The sequence below is a fragment of the Triticum dicoccoides genome, chromosome 3B (genome assembly GCF_002162155.2).
Source record: "Triticum dicoccoides isolate Atlit2015 ecotype Zavitan chromosome 3B, WEW_v2.0, whole genome shotgun sequence".
NCBI classification, from domain to species: Eukaryota; Viridiplantae; Streptophyta; class Magnoliopsida; order Poales; family Poaceae; genus Triticum; species Triticum dicoccoides.
In genome coordinates, this window is record NC_041385.1 from 178,437,225 (window position 1) to 178,444,888 (window position 7,664).

A 7,664-nucleotide genomic window follows, 5' to 3' on the forward strand; every position below is an offset into this window, starting at 1 on the left:
CGGCGGGTTATAAATCATCCCGTATGAGCCATGTCAGCAACTCGGCCAATGGTTCCTTCCAACTGGCGATTTGAAGGTAACCAAACTGCTGTGGCGGCGACTTGTGCGCCTGCCCATTGAGCCACCTAGTGCACGGCGGTTGATAGTATATGATAATTTGCCTCCATTTTGTTGAAAGAAAAACCGGCTACCCAAGAAGTGACTTGCTCATACTCAATAAATAGCTCATGCAGACAGGTGCGGCCCGGTGTGTTGATGTAGACCGGGCCGCAAGAGACGGACAGCAAAGACGACCGCGGCTTCAGAGGCAGCACAGATAGTTGCATCGAACGCGGTGTTATAAGCCGGCGTGGACAGGCGAGTTAGCCACATCATGTTGATGTAAACTGGTTTGTAGAATGGTGGCTTGCAGATATATTCACCGAGCTTGATATGTTAGGCCAGAAATTATCCACCATGGAGTTGATGATCACCACGGGCGAGCCGGCCGTGGGAGCAGACAGATGAACCGGCCGCAGCGTTGTAAGCCGGTGCGGACGAGCAAGTTTGTCATCCTCGTTGTAAGCCGGCGCGGGCGCGTGAACCGGCCGCGAGTGCGGACGGGTGAGTCGTCCGTGGCGTTGTAAGCCGGTGCGGTCGCGAGAGATGGCCACAGGTTGGAAACGGCCCGGACCTGGGCGAGACAAACGTGGACACGGACGATGAGTCAGTCACGCGTGCGGATGTAGCAGGGGCGGCGATTTGCACAAATCACCCTTTATGCAACACCTTTGTAAGGAATAATGGTCCTGCGAAAAATTATTATAGACCAAAGTAATTGTTCTTTGCTAAAAACAATATGTGTTTAAGAAAAATAAACTTGGATGGACATCACCTGATCTGTTCGATTGACAGATGATCCGTTGAAAATGACACAAGCAACTTAGACAGACCGGCGATTCAATATAGCCCTGGCGTCTCAACACTGCAGGCTGGTCAACACGGCCCTGACGGCTCTCGCACTTCCGAGTCAGTAGCTCTACACATGTAGCAGCATTGCCTTCATGGCTGATTTTTTTCTTTTTTTTGTGTGTGGCTCGCAAAGGCTGGCGCATGTCCTCATCCGTACTGACACTGCGCTCCTAGCCAGTACGCCAGGATAACTTTGGTATCATATCCTTGTGAGACTTTTGGACCTGTGCTAATTCATTTGAGGCTGGAGATGCTCTAAGTGAAGAGGAGCAGGAGAACGAAGACGAAGAAGAATAGTGGTTTATAGGCAGAAAAAATTTAAGAATGTTGCTTAATGTGCATGAGGATCCAAACAATGTATATTTGACACGATTAAAGTTGACTCATGTCGAGCCTCAGGGTGGTGGTGGAGCGGTCATGGTGGACGGTTGGTTGTGGCCACCGTGTAGTTATGGAGCAGGTCCCAGGAGAGAGGTGGTCGGCGAGCCCGTGCCAGAAGAAAAGTGCTGGCGGTAGGCAAGGTAGGGTGGATGGTGACCATCACACTATTTTCGAGTGAGCGAGGTGTCCGCCATCGCGCAGGCAAAGAAGTTGAAGCCTGGGTCAAGGTTGGCCACCGTGGTTGGCGTGAAAGTTGACAGACCCGAAGGCCGGTGAGGAAGACATTTTTATTATAATTGCTCAAATATCGTGCGAGTGAAACTAAAGACAATATTCTGATATTGTGCAAGAATTTGTTAAACGCATAAAATAGATATTAATTTATAACAAGTTTTTAGTTCGATCATCGCACTATCTGTATGCATTGTCAAATTGCCTTTTATTAACAATTTACAATGTAAGTGAAGTGGACTTAAATTATTACTCGATTATACCCGTGCTATCTTTTTTTTACATGTGAAATATAACATGCATTATGTTTACATAATTCCAGCAAAATATTTCAAAAGTCCGTGGCAACGCACGGGCATTATACTAGTAGTACTCCCTCTCTCTCAGTTTACAGGGCGTGCGCGTACCCCTAGGTCGTCAATTTGACCAACCTAATACAAGTCATATATTACAAAAAATATATCAATATAAAATTCAAATGTTCTATTTTCAAACCGTATAATTTTTGTGTTATATAGTTTATATTAGGGTGACAAAATTGGTAACCTAGGTATACGCGTAGGACTTGTAAACTGAGACGGAGGGAGTCCTACTAGTAAACCAAAGTGACGGAGAGAATAAGGAAAGGACTATTACTAGTGAATCTCCCATCGGTTTGGACAGATCGTCTCGCGTCGGCCGAACCGGACGCAAAACCCTAATAATTTTTTTTAATCTCAATCTCGTATCTCCCTTCGACTTCTTGCCACGGAGACGATGCATCTTCTTCTGCGCCGGTTCTTCTTCATCCAGCACATCATGAGCTTTTTTGATCCTTATAAATACCCCTTCAAGAACTCATCACCACCGTGCGCGAGCCCCACGGTGGGCGCCAACTGTCGTGGAATTAACACGTCAGGTGTCCTATCAGAAGGACTTAATAGTGAGGCCAACACATCTATGTGGTAGCTTGAGAGGGGTTGAGTGGGACGAGAGACGCAGGGCGGATCAACACAGAAGACAAAGATTTAGACAGCTTCGGGCCCCGGGAAACATCATCCGGTAATAGCCCTACATGCTGTTTGTGGCTAGGTCTCATTATCATCACGAGGGAGTCGCCGTAAACCGGCTCTTTGTGTCTAGCCCCAGAGATTGTTTCTTCTTGCTTGTCCCTCTTTGGGGAGCACTGCCCCTCCTTATATATGTTGAAGGGGCGGTTTACATGACTAGTCCTAGTTGGATTAGGATTAATCTATTACAAGTGGAGTCCTAGTCTTGCTTCCTTTGTAGGAGAATATTCCTTATGTCTTCATCTCAAACCGGCTCACCATAACATGAGCCGGCCTTTCATGAACCGCTCGTTGGGCCACCGGGTCTTGTCGCTCCTCTCGCCCGCCTGCTGGATTACCAATGAATCGTAAACCGCCAGGTCCAAGTGGGTCGTCAGTGAATCGCCAAACTTCAGCCGGGTCATAGATCCGATGGTTTATACCGCAGCGTATATCCCCGACACCCTCCGTTCCCAAATATAAGTCTTTCTAAAGATTCCAGCAAGTGACTACTACATACGGAGCAAAATGAGTGAATCTACACTCTAAACTATGTCTACATACATCTGTATGCTATATTCCATTTGAAATAAGTATCTAAAAAGGCTTATATTTAGGAACGGAGGGAGTATATGGCATTTTTATTCTAGTCGTAATGTTTTCACTGTGAGGTGGGGCCGCAGTTGAGCAAACCCACCTCACCCACCGGGCGTCGGCCGAGTTTAGAATTAGAAGAGAGAAACGAGGGAGGAGAGCTAGCTGTAGCACGGACGCTGTTGTCAGATGGTACTCGTGTTTATAGAATAGGAGTACTGAGCACTCATGCCTCTTTTTTTTGAGGAAAAAATTAGTCGTATGTCTAGTACCACTAGTTGGGTGCGTGCGACCTATAGCTGTCATCACTTTAGGTCTCCTTTTCGAACCGCAGCTACGCTTCACAGTACATATTTTTCACGCATTTATCCTCCTATATGTACTCTTAGGCTATTTCCACATGCTCCCATTCACCGACATGTGGGACATAGAGCATTTGGGTCGTAGTGCATGCACGACTCGGAGCATATGCTGAGGTACTTTACATTTCAGACCTCACGAATTACATGCAAACCCCCCGCAGAAGAATAAATAAATGAATGAATTACTACATGAAACCGAATTATTTTTGTAGAAACCGGAGCATGTTCATTAAATTTTGGACATAACACGTTTATAAAAAATGACCGGACCTAAACCAGTCTAAGGGCCTCTTTGATTTTTCCCGCAACAAAGGGCCTCTTTGATTCGCAGGATACTGAAAACACATGAATGGGGAAAGTATGATGGCGATGAACCAAGACGAGGAGAACTCTAACTCTGTTAGAGGTTAGAGTTAGATTCTAACACTGAACTCACTCTAAACCAAAGAGGTGTATGGATGGCAGGGTTAGATTGACAATAAATGCTCTTTCTCAATCATTTGACTACTTTGGACCCTATTTCCTGCCGGATTTGGTGTGGCCGGTTCTTCTGTGGCCTCCTCCCGCTCACAATTGACATAAATGAACCATCTTTACAAATCAAGCATGCAAAACATGATAATTTTTACTCTGTCCATACAAATGAGATATCCCACTTAAACATACAAGTCGTCAATCAAGCTTCACAAAAAAAACACCCCATGAAACAAAGCAGGAGCTAACTCATCAAGGAAGTCATTCACGATAGGGAGGGAGCCCGGAGCCCCTCACGCACCGAGGGAGGAGCTCGCCATCGTCGCTCTGGAGGATGGCTCTGTAGATCCCAAGTCCCGGGAACCCCTTCGACGTCGGTCCTTGCGAGTTGAGGTCGACACCGGCATGGGTAGCAGGGCCGCTTGCCGCAGACTGGGAACTTAATATTTGGACCTCTAGAAATAATGCAAGCCTGTAACTAAAATACCTAGAAAGGTGAACTGAATCTTTGGGCCTCTATAAATAATGCAAGCTTGAAACTGAAATACCTAGAAAGGTGAACTGAATCTTTGGGCCTCTAGAAATAATGCAAGCCTGAAACTAAAATACCTAGAAAGGTGAACTGAATCTTGGGCCTCTAGAAAGATTTATTACCTCCTCAAGCAGCATCAAACAATTCCATGCGTGTACCACAAATCTATACCAAGTTTGATCAGGATCTACTTTTCCAAATCAGAATTAGCACTAGAGCGAGCAAGATCAATGATATGGCCGTGAGACAGAGAAAGAACGAATAAACTCACCCCTCTCGTGACCTCCCTGGTAGATGCGCCACCGCCACGCACGACAGAGGGAGAAAAACGACCGGCGAAGGGGGAGCGGGGCGACCTTCGAAGGCCGGAGGGAGAGGGTGGCCGGAGTAGGGCGGCGGAGGCCCGAAGGAGAGGGCGGCTGGAGGAGAGAGAGGGCGAGCGGCGCTTATGCAGGAGGCCCTATGGGGAACAGAGAGGAGTCTTGCGAGAGGGGGGGGGGAGCGATCTGGTGCGGCAAGGGAGATTTTTTAGTTCTCTTTTAGCGGGCCCGAGGATAACTAACCCAATTAGAACCTCTCCACCGGGCTAGTTTTTTTAGCTGGATTAGAGCAAACTAGCTCAAACTAACCCCTCTTGTTTCGATAATTTGAGGCTATTTCAACCCAAACTAGCTCTAACTCAGGGATCCAAACAAAGAGGAGTGTTACCGTACATGCTACAGTGTGGACCGTAGCACATTGTTTTTTAGCCATATCACCACATTGTTTTCTACTGCTGGTTCACTGGGCTACCGTGGTTTGCACTGCTGGTTCACTGGGCTGCCGTGGTTCGCACTGCTGGTTCACTGGGCTGCCGTGGTTCGCACTCCTCCGACCTGAGTAGTAGTAGTACTAGTATATACCGCATCATTCTTTGCTCCTTCTTACTATTCCGACATGTGGGAGAGCTAGCATCCGGGTTGACGTGTCATGCACCAGATTAGAGCGCGGAACGGAAGGGGGGCATCACCCCGGTCGGAGCGCCAGTAATTCATGACTATAGTGAGTGGTCATATCACAAGTCTTTCCAGCAGTAACGCGCCGTCAAATCACACAGCCCGACCTTTCCAGCAGTATGTTTGAGAATCCGCCACTCGCTCACCCTCCTGGCCTCTCTGTCAAACCGCCTACCTGAAAACTACCGCGCGTACTACCCGGGAAAAGCCCCGCCCTCAACTTTTAACTACGCGAAAATAGTTCGAGCTTGTTCGTTCTATATAAAAACAGTACTTCTTGTATGTTTATTCACCTGTGGGGTTGTTCAATGAATGGAGGGGCGGGGAGCACAAGTGAACAATACTAGTACTACTAGTAGTAAGTAGGAGTCATACAGTAGTCACCTTAAATAGAGAGTTTCTTTTATTTAATGCCACGTACACAAATTGAAACACTTGTTGTGGAGAGAAAAAAGATAATCACTCCACTATATATGTACGCAGGGGCCTGAGTGCTTGCTTTACTAGGGTTGCTCTCTTCATTCTCTCATCCTCTCCAGATATAAACAAGATAGCGGTAGCGACATTTTCTCTCTGCTCATCGCTGGTCACAGATCCGGCCGGATCCCTTCGGCCGGTGTGTGTAGAGGACTAAAAGGTGCATCGTTCACGCGGTCATCACCGCCAAGGGAGGAAACCCACAGCTGCCAGAGGGGCCCGATCCTCTGCCCATGTCGTTCTCTCCGACACAGCGCCGACTCAGGAGGTCCTCCGTCCCTTCTTCCTCCCGGCCGTATTGTCCGCAGATCCGACCTACCGCTGTCGACATCTCGGCGACCCTCAGGTATAAGTTCTTCGAAAGCGGCCTTGCTCTACTGCCCCAGCTCCCACGTGTCTGCATGTGCATCTTTTTGTACTCCCATCAGCTCTTCCAAAGCCACCTAAATTTTTAGTATTATTAGAGGTAAAGCTACTTCATGCATTCAAATCTAGGGCTTTGTTCAAACAACGAAGAAAGGGGGGAAAGTTCTAGCATGAATCTAGGACTTGATTCAAAGAGGAAATAATATGGTGAAAGTAGTGGAGACCAGATACCCAACCTGTATCTTGGTTGAAAAGGGAAATAATGGGAAAACGCAGTACAAACTGGATAAGGAACAGATCTATTATTGGTTGAAAAAAGGATAGAAAGTGGCGGCTGGTGGACAAGTCAGCAGAGTATGTCCAAGATTAGATTTGCTGCCATCACATAGTAAAAGGTCTCCAGGATTAGATTTGCTGCCCTCACATAGTAAAAGGTCTCAGGATTAGATTTGCTGCCCTCACATAGTAAAAGGTCTCCAGGATTAGATTTGCTGCCCTCACATAGTAAAAGGTCTCCAGGATTAGATTTGCCAGCCTCACATAGTAAAAGGTCTCCAGGATTAGATTTGCTGCCCTCACATAGTACAAGGTCTCCAGGATTAGGTTTGCTGCCCTCACATAGCATGAACAAACTCGGCATCACCACTTTATGCCTCCTTGTAGGTACATTGTGCTGATGCGTCCACTGTCGCATGTCCTTATACCAACCTTTTGTTGTTGTTAATGTAAGGGTGCATGTAAAATGAAGCGATCACACTGTTACCTTAGGGACATGTCTAACCAGTGTTATTGTTAATCTAATGCCTCCAGTGATAAGATGCAATTAAACTGTGTTACAAATGGAACTCCTGCTGTTTTCCCCAGTAGATAAGTAAGTTGCTCCTTTACGCTGCTGAGTGTCCTGGTGTCCCCATGGTCCCATGCCCTTAAACCAACTCTTTAGCTGTTGTTGATTTACTGTGTCTGGTAAACAAGAAATGCCACCATTAAAGTAATCCCATATTTGAGGAATCTCATTGTTGATCGTAATGCTTCTGGTAACATGAAGCATTGCCGACATTCTAAAATTTCTACTGTCCTTGCGTGATTGCCTTGAACATAATTAAGATGCTTCTTTTCATTTTGTATATGTTTCGTATATTCTTATTGACCAGCAACTGTTTACTTTCTATCTTTTTGTGCTGATAGGGATATCCATTTCACCTTGTTGCTATTGTGACCTTTTGGTGAACTGCACAAAACACTTTTTTTTGGAATGAGTGTCTTGTGCAGT